Source organism: Malurus melanocephalus, unplaced genomic scaffold (genome assembly GCF_030028575.1).
Source record: "Malurus melanocephalus ecotype Western Australia unplaced genomic scaffold, MMel_1.1 scaffold_431, whole genome shotgun sequence".
NCBI classification, from domain to species: Eukaryota; Metazoa; Chordata; class Aves; order Passeriformes; family Maluridae; genus Malurus; species Malurus melanocephalus.
The window spans coordinates 410,466-422,714 of record NW_026623663.1 but is presented as its reverse complement, the minus strand read 5'-3'; positions in this window follow the sequence as shown (position 1 = coordinate 422,714).

Genomic DNA, 12,249 nt, shown 5'->3' with positions numbered 1-12,249 from the left:
TTTTTTTTTTTTTTTTTTTTTTTAAACTCGTAACACATGGACTCTTTCAAAAACACCAAGTATTTGAGATAAAACTGCTTTCAGCCTACGGCATAAAATGTAGGGCTACATGAAAGTAAAAAAGGATGAGAGCTTTTCAATCAATTTGATGAAAAATTTAAGTTAATTAAAAGAATGCTCAATTTTTCCCTAGAAGGCGACACTGATCTTTATTATTAATGCATACCAGTGTTTCATAACTGTGCATAATAATGGCCTGTAACATCAGGCACAGCTTCATCCCCAGCTTAATTTGTTACAAAATCTTTTTTGGTATTCTTAAAGCATGCCCTTTGCCACTGTATCTCTGATGCTCTTGGGCTAATTCCCAACTCCTAAAGGACGTCTTATTTTATGCTCACACCTGAGAATTAATTTATCAGATTGTTTTTTCAGTTTAAAGCTTTTTTAAAAAAATAATAAAAAAAAAAATTAAAAGGCATATAGAGACCCGTCACTGCTTGGCTTTCATATCACTTTTTTAGTATTCAGATTCAATTAGTGGAAATAGAAGTAGAGGGGAAATATTGTTGCAGGCTGGAGATGTGGAGTAGGAGAAAAGGAGCAGAAATGGGCATTTGAGTGATGGACACAAGGATTCATTTTCTTCCATGTACATCAGTGGAGGAAGTGCCTCTCCAAGATGGGGGTCATGTCTTGAAACTTTGTGTTTTGAAGAACCAAGCTGAAGGCTGAATTCTTTCTTTTTTTCTATATATTCCTTTTACTTCTAACACCTAAACTGTAATAAATATAGAGGAAGGTAAACAGAATATTTCTTTTCCCCTTTAATAAATATGGAACAGACATGCAGRTCCTCAACGAGGAAGAGAACCAAAGGAAGGAGAGTGGGAATAAAAGTAAATTCTAGGTTTCATAGCATTTATCAAGGAGAAGGAAAAAAGCTGGGAGCTGAAAGCAAGACTTAATGACAAGAAATGGTGATAAAAAAAGTTCCTAACAGCTGAGTTTTATGGTAGGACTCCTTACCAAGAGTCCCTTGGCCAACTGGTTGTCACTGGCTACACATGAGCACAGCCAGGGGGCTGAACCAGCTCTGGTTGGGTGTTCCAGCAGAACCCAGGAGCTCTGGTGTAGCCGTGGCTGAGTGGGATCASTTGGACAGATTTTCGTGCAGAAATTCCCGTTTGCTTCAACTGAAACTTGGGCTGGAAATTTTCCACTTCACCAAATCAAAGAAGAGCTCTGTGTTCCAGGGGCAGCTCCCGGTTCGAGCCAGGGGCTCGGGTTCATGGGGTTTCTCCATCCTGAGGGACTGTTCTGACCCCAAGTGGGTCATTCTGCTGGGATAGACTTCCTCAATCTGTTCTGCCAGACCTTTCTGCTTTGCATAAATAATTGAGCATTCATTAGAGCAGGGTCCTGTGCCCGGGTTTCCCACAGCTGAGGTGAGTGCCCTGACCACCACGCTATTGATTTTCCTATCCCTCCCGATCAATCCTTCATCGATCCCATCGGTGCTAATTGGCAAAGGGGTGCCCACAGGATGTGTGGTGAGAGCAGGAGCCCCACGTAACCCCTGTGAAAATAACACCATGTATTACCAGTGGCAGACAGACACTGCCCTGTGGGATCAATGTGTGGTGTAGCTTCAGGGATCCCACCTTGCACAAGATCAGTGATTCCGGTGGAAATGGTGCTGCCATTTGACAATAATCAAATATAATATGCAACAATCGCGTGTTCTCGGTAAAAACAACGTTTCTGCCTAATCGTGAAAAGCACAGTTGAGCTACAGTCTGAGCTGACTCAATTTATGTAACAGGATTCCGCTGTGTTTGCCCAAATTGGCATAGTTCCTGTCCAAGGGACTGAAAAATGACGGCAAATCCAGCATGAAGCCTGTTGTTAGAGGAAGTGCAGGGAGTAGCACAAGTTTATTGTCAGCCTTCAAGTGTGCCTTTAGGTGGTCACCACATCCTGAGATGCTGCTGATAGAACAAGATGACATGTTCCTGAAGACTTGCCAAGAGATTCAAACAGACAATATTGGAGACTCTTGCTCTGCTTTTCTTAGCAGTTTACTATTTCCCTTCAGAGTGAATATGAAATTACGCTGCTGAGAAGAAACCCACAGTGTAATAATGAGGGAGGCTGGGAAAGATTAGCCAAGGCAGATAATGTCTTGTAGAGACTATCTCTTTGGCACCTTTGATACCAATTATACCATGACATCTCAAAAGGAAGTCACCTGTCTTAGCTGAGGAGAGATATCCAAGAAAATCTAAAAAGCTTTCTTTTTTCTTTTTTTTTAGTTCATTGTGTGATGAACATACGCAATGATATAATAATCATTTCCCCTGGTTTAGCAGGGAAAAAAAATAAGTAAAATTAGTTCTCAACATGAAACCATTATGAGCTGTAATTTATTTCAGAAAGTGGAAAGTGTTAGAGAGAAAAGGAAAAAAAAAAACAACCAAACCCTTTGCTGATAATTTGTTATGTTCTGGACCCAGTAAATGACCTTGTACATATGGACTTAAGTATACTCAGCGGGTACAATATATCTAAAATGACACAGAGGATTGAGCCTAATTGATATCATTAGAGCCCTGGTCCTTTTACACTTGGCCTTTGAGATGTTGGTGTTACCAAGAAAGCTGCTTTTGATTTATTTTGCTTTTCTTCTTCATCCTTTTGCTCTCTCTCCCATTCTCTCTCTCATTTCCCCCCTCCTTCTCTCAAGTTCTGCTCAAAGGCCAGACCCGGCGAGGTTAGGAACTCACGATCCTGTCCAAGGGCTGCAGTGCTACAGATTGCAAATTCCTTTCTGAAGTGATAACTTCTAACAAGAGGCACTTGGTACGTTTGACCAGTGTGCTTCTTAGGGAAAGAAAAAAAAAAAAAAAAAAGGGAAAAGGAGTGCAATTGTATGGATAAAATACCAGCAACATTTATTCTAGGTGGCTTTCTTGGGGGTTAACATGTGCTTTATCTTTAAAGGGGACATTCTCTGGCAACTTGTGGCAGAGAGGAGTAAAGTGTACTCAGCACAGTGTGGGTTGGTGTGGCTTACACATTTTTTAAATGTTTTCATTTTTAACCAGTGAATTGTATTAAAAACAAGGYCCTACGCTCTTCCCYTAAAAATTCTACAATGACTATATTACAATTAATTCAGTATTTAGTGTTTTACAGATGAGCTCTGAAAGTGGTCACTGACTCTGTACAACATTATTTTTATACACAAATGCAGACTGGATCTATGCATGCAGCATTTTCCAGGAATGTTTCTATGCAAGGAATAGTAACACAGCAGAGGTGGGAAGAGTGGTCTTGTACCTAGAAATCTGGGAAGTCTCAGAATTTTGAAAATTAGAAGATATTCTTCTTTAATTATTTCTTGTGATTCAATACCCTTCTACTCTGCTTATTTTTTTCAGAAAATCTGTTTTACTATGTTCCAGTAAAAAATGCCTGTTTAGCTGTAGCATATTTGATTTTTTTTTTTCCCCCCCACTGAGGAAATGCAGGTTTGGCTGAGACTCATTTTAAATGTTTTATCAGATATTTATTGAAAAGGTATGAGATTTAATGAACTTTTAGTAAGCAAGAGTGAAAGAAAACAGATTTTGAAACTGGTAAAAAGGAACTTCTCTATTAAGAAGTCTTTTCTATCTGTATTTTAACTGAATTATCTTGTGCCTGATCCAGTGGATCCTGAGTTAGACCTTTACTTCAGCTCAAAAGGAAAAAAACAAGTTCCAGGCTGCTCCAGGAGAGCTTTTTCCTTTCTTTCCTGGTTGGGCTGGAAATAGCAGTCAAAAGAAAGTTGGAGTTTTGTGATCTTATTTTGATAACTGGCTCTTCTTGGGCAGCAGCTGCCATGGGGTAAAGGGATGGGTATTCTGGTGTCCTCTCATCCCTGKCCCAGCTGCTGGTGACAATCAGAGGCGTAAGTTGTCCGTACTGCAGCTGTTCCAGCRAGTCCAGCAGGTATCACTGCAAACACTGGAGCTGGAAGGAGTCTGGAATGGTCTGAGTGTGAGGTCGGCAAAGGGGAGACTTGTTAGAAATGGAGAAGAAAAAAGAGCRAAGGGAAATATTTTAATTGAAAATATGCAATCAAAAATAACCCCCTGTCCTGCACCCTTTATTCATCTGCTAATTGAAAGTGGGAGACCTGTGAGCCCAAAGTTCACGTGAGCACATCTGTGGCCTCTCCTGGCTGCCCTGGCAGAGGCAGAGAGCTGTGGCACACTCTGTGCACGGGGAGCAAAAGGGCACAACAATTAAAAGGAAAATGCAAAGTACAGTTCTTGAAATGTCACGCACGYTAGCAGCACAAAATGCCAGTTGGGCTCCTCATCACAATCCCTGMATCCTTCTTTACCTTTCTCCTGTATTTTTTATTTTTGTCTTTGCGTAATTGTTGTTGGAAGGTGCTAGCGGAAGCAGGGCACACACACACACACAACTGTAAGCACAACATCACCACCTCCTTCTTTTGATCCATTTAACCCTCTGACATCTCCCTTCCCAAATCCCACCCCCCAACCCTTCCAGCCCTTTCCATAACCCCCACTGCCATTMACACCCATAGCAGCCGGCGCATTTTTACGGTCAGGGAGCATCGCTGCCCAGCCCTCCCCCTGGGCTCACATCACATAACTGGAAATTTACTCTTGTTCCTTGTCGGTTCCTACATCCTCAGGCCTTTCCCTCTCCTGCACTTCATCCCTGCTTTTCTCTCCTTGGCAAATGCACCTTGACCCAGGCAGCCTCGCACATATGCAAGACACAAAAAGTGCGCCAGCTGTGATCAACAGGAAATAAATCTCGATGCYGGTATTAAGTTACCGCAATTTTATCCCCTCTCTCTTCCCTTCCCCACCCCTTCATCGATGGGAGAAGAATATGAACTTGACATTTGCTCACTGAAAGCAGATGGATGAGGTAGGTCAGCATTAGGTGTAACCCTAGCACTGTTTCTTTGGGTTTCCTGAAGGATGGAGCTAAAAGAATTCTCCCGTTGGGTCAGAGGCCACATTAGTCATTTGCTTAAAGAAGAACTGTGCAGAATTAATCAAAATGAAACACAGGTTTTCATGTCTCTCTCTTATTCAGAATCTCTCAGTCCTTTTTTCCATTCCTCTTAGAGGAAGCAATATACTTTATCCTTTTACACCTTGTCCTGCAGAGGTTTTGTTCGGAGTGGTGTCACAGGCCTTCCCCTTCTGTGTAGAAAACCATTTTAATCAGGATAAAGCCTCCATGTGATACTTGTAAAGGTCACCTGAAGCTGGTGTGTTAGTACCAGTGCAACCACAAAAAAAAAGACTCAACCCTTCATGAAGAAGTTTTGAGTTGAAAAGAATGATTCTATTCACTGCATTTTTCCAACTTAAAAGGAAAGTTAAAAGAGCAGCTCTAACACTCAGAAGCAAAAAACTTTACATATTTTGTTTCACTATAACCTGAGGAGAGCAAACTATTCAGGGAGAAAGTCTTTCATTCTCGTTTCAAGAGCTATACCCCGAAACTGATTAAGAGCCTGACCTTACCATAAAACAGGTCACAGTAATATTTTTAGGGGTTTCTTTTTTTTTCTTTTTTTTTTTTTTTTTTTTTTTTTTGGAGGTTTTTATCTTGGTCAGGGAGGTACCAGGGTATTTATGGTTTACAGTTTAAATCATCTCACAAAGGAAAAAGTTTCTTTGGACTGAAAGCTTTTGGCAGCAAACTTTCACCTGCTATTTGAACTGTTCCCACTATTTGGCACRCTTGCCTATAAAAGCCTAAGATAGTACATCAAGATTTTGGGTTTTCTCTTGATATTTTTTCCCCCCTCTTCTTTTCTTCTCCTGTTTTTCAAATGCTGGAACTTCCTATTAGCTATTTCTGAAAACATATTAATAATTGGGCTGGGATTTGTGAGATGGGCATTCAGGGCAGGAAAAAATGTCATTATTCTTCAGGAGCTTCCACGTTCCTCAGCTGCTTCCCAGCCATGCCCAGCAGTCTGAAMCACCCCTGCTCCTCCAGCACTGCAGCAAAGTCACCACAAGCATTCCAGGAACCGGCTTCTCCCTGTTAACTCAGCTGTAAACCAGTTGAATTTCCACCGCCCTGAAAAATAATCCAGTTTATTCAGATGCATTTATAAAGCAAACAGCAAAACCACCCACTGTCAGTTGCTCACACGTTGGCATATGCACACGCAGACACCTTCAGCAGCCCATATAGCACTGACAGTATGCACAGCTGTTATATTTTACGCTATTTGATGCTCAATAATTAGCGCCTGTTAAGGAAAAAAGGAGAGATGCCACACTACCTTGCAACAAATAGCAGGAATCAGTATGTCCAATTTATCAAGACCTACTGCTGAAAGGAAGATTCCTGTTATAATTTCACATGATGTTGCTGTCACTATTACACTTGTCAGCACTATGATATCAACAAAAGGCTTCTGGTGTATCTCGCAGGCACTGACTCTTCTTCAGATTCGCTGAAGTGAGACAAGAAAACCACACAGATGCTGGGTATTGTCTTAATTTAATTGGAGGTTTGGGGGGTCTTTTTTTGCTGTATTTGGCACTTGCGCTGATATTTTTTTGGTAAGAGAAATGGGTTGATGATTGAATTTTAATCTCTTTCTCAAYTGCAAATATTTTGTGATAAGAAAAGCGTTTAAAATTGAGGAACGTGATGCATTCAGTCACGTTCTCAGCGATGTCCGAGGAGCAGCCAGCCTGACTTCAGGCTGGTTCTGCAGGTGGTGTAAAAYGGTTTTTAACTCTCCTGTGATTAAGAGATTTCTGTCAATAAAGCTGGGTTGTTGCAGGTTCATGTTCCAGGCTTCAAGACAACCCAATGGTACAGAAAAACRGGATCATGGSTTGGTTTGGGTTGGAAGGGACCTTAAAGATTGTCCAGTTCTAAATCCCACCTGTCATGAGCAGGGACACCTTCCACTAGACCAGCCTGTCCCATGCCCCATCTAACCTGTCATGTCTCACTTCCAGGGATGGGGAACACAGGTTTTAGAGGAATCTTCAATCTTTGCTGAGGGGTTTTAACTCTCCCAGCTCAGCAGGGAGACCACAGCAGGCAGAGCGTGCTGGAGRTTGGTCAGGGGTCCTCAGCTGGGTTCTAAGAACTCATGGAGACATCAGGATGTCCCCAGCAACATCTGGGGGTTCCTTGGCCTCACAGAGTCCTGCATAAGGCAGGGGAGCTCACCYACAACAGCCTCTCTGCACCTTCTGGAGCAGAGGAAAGGATCTGATCCGAGCTGTATTCAGAGACCAATAAATTAATAAATACATAAATATGCACACCCAGGATTATGAAAACCAGAAATGAGACCCTGCCCACGTGTCTGAGAAGGCAATCTGCAGACAGGCCAGATTTCCTGTCTGCACGTTCCTTGCAGACAAATGAGGCTCTGGTGTGTGTGAATTCTTCTGGATGAGTTTTATGGAATATAGATGTCTTCATTTGCATACACTGTGTTTAAACCTCGTGCATTCAGTATCAATTAGATGTGTTGAAGTCTCTCTCGCAGCAAAAGCTCTCAGATTATCCACAGCAGTGTTTTCCTGAGCTTCTCTTGCTGCTTTRATTCCCTTGTTTTATTCCTCACCCTGGCCTGTTGTACTTCCACATGCAGAGATGTTCTAGGTTAYTTCAACAGGAAAAAATTTTCAGTGTCATCTAAAGGTTTAGTGCTCAAATTCTGAAATTTTTGATGCATTGAAATAGTACTRTTCAGCTCGATATTTGCAATCTCTTTGCCAATTGTAAACTTTCAAAAAATAYGAGATTGGCTTTGAAACCATGAGTCCTTTTTTACAAGCAATTAATTTCATAAGTTCTGGCACAAAAGAAACAYTTAACTAAGTAAAATCCTTCATGATTTTTTTTCATAACTTACTGCCAGTTTCAACAGATTTTCCTGTAGCTACAGTTTCTTTGGTGGATGCTCTTGTGCCCAATTCTGTGTCTCCCTTGTGCTTTTCCCTCTGGCCACTGGTGGAACAGACACAGCCACTTCTACRCAGCCTCCCATTTCCACAGGGCTTGTTAGAGCATCATTTTTGTCGAGTACATCCTTTCCTTTCCCCAGCATAAACACCTTCTGATCACATAAGTTTTCTCTTCAGAAAGCAAGCTATAAAATTAACAGATGTGATAGTCGTGGGTTTTTTTTTTCTTTTTTGCCCTGTGGATTCTGAATCTTACATTTAAACTTGATTGATGTTTTCAGATCTGATATTTTCAGTTGCCCCTGTAGCTGTGAGCACTAGGAGAGTAGGTTTTGGTCTTTCAAAACCAGCCTGAAAATCGTACCATTCTCTGCCTTGAGGATGTGAAGAAAACTTCAGTACTTTGAAGYGAATCACTAATGGAGTGATAACATTTGTAAGCCCGCAGTTCTGAGCTCCGTGTAGGCATGTGATTCACCATCCAAAATCGATGTGATTCCCTGGTACTGCCAGTTAAATCAAGGGTGTTTTGCTGTCAGCAGACAAGCCCGATTTCCAGGGGAGTAATCTCTCCCTCCACATGCAGACCACTGCAGGTTAGCTGTACGCTGTTGAGCWGCTCTGTTTCTTCCCCTTACATAAGAACACTTCATCTGTAGGTTTAAGAGGCAGAGCAGGATGCTGATCACTCCACAGATTTCCAAAGTGGCTGGTGGAATCTCATTTTCCCTTCTGACACACCAAAGCATTATCAAACTGTGGTACTTTTCAGATCTATTGTGTTTTCCACCTTCTTACAGAATTTATGCTCACGGCATATTCCTTAATATCAGCTTCACATAGGTTGAAATCTTGATGCAAATTCRTGCAGCAGAGCAGATGTATCTCTTGCTTTCCTTTTGGGATGAAATTGGCCTTGAACCTGCTAAATGTGCTAACATTTAGGCAGTGTGTAAATCCCCTCACCCAAAGGAAATAAAAGGCCTTGGAGTTTCCATTAAGTTCTTCCCAGAAAGCAGCTGAATTAAGAATTCTGTCTTAATTAATCATATATATTTCTCCACCTACACATCACAACTGAAGATATATAAAAGTATATATGTATAAAGTAACAGAATTCATCTGATAATTATAATTGAATCAAAAATGYTAGTAGTAAGTGGTTAAGAATTATATATCTAAGCAACCATCAGTCACTTCAGTGATTTCAGCATTTAAAAAAATAATCAATGGATGCTAAACATCTAAGCAGTGTTGCTGAGCGTACAACTGTGCAATGGCCAATTTGCAAAGTCACATTAAGAGAAATATATGAGGAGTGCTCTCCTTAGGGAATGGCCATACAACAGAGTGTGGGTATTTGTGTAAAAGCTAATCCTCCCACGGAGTTATATCAATTAAGCACAGTTCAGGGTAATAAAGAAAATACAGTGTTATCTGGGCTGTATATTACTATCCCCTGATTTTAAAAATTGCAGTGAGGTCAGCAGTTTGGTGCTTATTACAACTGAAGTGCTGCCTGAGTTTTGCTGTCTGCCTGTGTGTGTGCGTCCCTTTTTCTTTTTCAGTGGCCTGTAGCGGCCTTAGAAGAGGGGGAAAAAGTGAAAAGGATCAATAATGCCACTTGTTTAAATAGCAGAGTGGATTTAGTGTGTGTGACCAGTGGCAGATTGACAGCCTGCAGAGCCAAAGGCCCACGGTTGCCCACGATGGGGCTGTGCAAGCCCCTCCTGGATCACCTTGCAGCRTCACCACAGCTCTGACCCGGCTGTGAACACCCTTCCCTCCTTGCCACTGAACCTTCTGCTTCATTTCTGAGGCTGCCACCAAATTAGTTCCAGTTGGAATGGTGTAGTATTTTGGGGAAGAAAGGCATGGTTTGGTTTTCATTTTAACGTGGATGATTTCCAGTAGGAAATGGRTATTTTAATTTTCTTTTCTGAGTTGTAGTAATGAGTTGCTTACTTTTAAGAGCACGGCAGAAGGAAAAGYGACACAATTAAGAAGGACTAATTTCTCATGGTTCAAACTGCACATCCTTTTTCTGGGAGTAAGCAAAGGCTGAATATGTTTGTTACTGCACAGGTTATTCGTTGTCCTCTGATAAATTACTAGATATGTTATTGCCAATTTAAGTTTGATTTTTTCTTTTAATGAGACAGACCTCTGAGGACAAATCTCAGATAAAAGTGARTCTTGGAGTTCTCTGTGATGTAACAGAGCAGTTCTTTTTCTCTCTTTCTCTGCRGACCCAAGGTATTGCTCACAAGTGTTTCCCCACTCCATGTCCCAGTGYCTCTGTCCCCCCATGTCACACCTTGTACTGCCAGGGAAGTCTCAGAATCAGAATCATTTCATTTGGATGAACACCAGAAGTTCAAACAGTGCACTTTGAGAGGTGGCAAAAGGCACAACTGCTTTATTTAGGGATCTTTATTTAAAGATCTTAACATCTTTACATTAAGATGTTCCAAAATTGCACAATGGCTTTCAGTTCTAAACATCTGGATATCTGTAAAACACAAGAAAACCTCCACCAACAACCTCAGAGTCGTGGTTGTGCCAATGCATGCCTTCCTCCTTACCTCTAGTCTTACGTACTGAGCAGTATCTCGAGTTTGGAAAGACCTGGATTTTGAACCTGGCTGCGATATTACAATAGAAATTTTACCTACACGGAGCCCCAYGTCAGGAAAAGCACAGAGGTTAATTCTGAGCACATGCTTAAAACCTATTGAAGTCAAGAAGATATTTAAATACAGATGTGGGAAATATGTTTATGGGTGTTGTTGAACAAGGGCCTTAAATGCATTAACGGTTTGCCACTTGATGTTTCTAGCCAATAATGTGTTGCACTCTGGCTCTGTTAAAAATAACAATAAAATAGTTGTTCTGCATTTTTCCTGCCATAATTAAATGATCCTGGGTTGTGATTCTGCCCAACTTCGTGAGCCAGGTAACACCACATATATCTTGGAAGTTTCCCCTTGGTTGTCCTTAAATCATTGAGTCAAAAAAAAATTGAGAGGTGGGAAGTTTTTTTTAAAAGTTAATCTTTTGGGAGCTACAAAAAACCCAGTCATTTTCTAGAGATTGTCCATAGGAAGGTAAGTCCTGGATAATGTTTTGAAAGAATTAGAGCACCTTTGAAATCATGGAACTGATTGGTTTTTGAAATTGCTGATTCAGGGATGGATTTCAGCTTCCCCATTTCCTGCAAGTACGGTGGTCTTGCATACCAACTTGGTATCTGGAGATCTATTTCGTGGATCTATTTCAAGGAAAAAGAAAAGAGAATGTGGGAGTAAAAACAAGCTAAGCCAAAAATAACAAAAATTAAAATGCAGTGGCCATTCAATTAATAATTTCTTACACATTCTGGTCTTCTGGATCATATTTTTGTCCGAATGTAAAACCTGGGCTTTGCCATTAAAAYAGGGTTGTGCTAGGGAATCCACTGCAGGGATTGAGGGCAAGCACTGGGATTCACTGAATGGCCCTGGAAGTTCCAGCAGCCTTGGKGACTGGCTGGAGACATGGATTGTTACAGCAAATTCCATCTCATCAGTTTCAAAGCAGAAAACCTCACAAAATGCATTTGAGTATTAATATAATTAATCATATTTTAATAACTATTTATGTCTTTGTAAAAAAAAAAAAAAAAGGTTGGAAAATCTGACCTCCTAACTTTTACTGGGTTTTACCCCCTTTTTATCCAGGAGTAGATGACAAAATGTTTGCTGCAAGGGTCATTAGACTCTATTTGTATGATACATTAAAAATGTCCTACTATAATCGATTTAGAGCGACAACATTAAAAATCACTTTCTGGAGCAACCCAGATGTTTTGCTGCAAGAGTCACTCTCACAAGGTGAAGTCCATGATTTACAGCATTTTCCTAGGCAAGTAACAGGGACTTCCCTTCCAGTTGTTTGTCTAGGGCAGAGCCACTTATGAGGGAGAGTTTATCCACAGCATCAGCTACTGCTTTGATAGGTAAATAGCTAGAAGTCAGAAATCTGTCAAAATCCAGCAGGGCACAAGCSTCACAAAGTCACTGTGTTAAGTTGTTGACATTATTGCAAAAACTTCCAACAACCCCTGTCTTGGTGTGACAAGTAAAGGCCCACACACCATCAAAGAGAGAACCCTGCATGAGCATTTCTTTAAGCAGAAATGCTTTTCACACTCAGTGAATTCCTGACTACTGAAAGGGAATAAAACAAAAACAAGACAAGCAAAATAAAATGTAAAAAA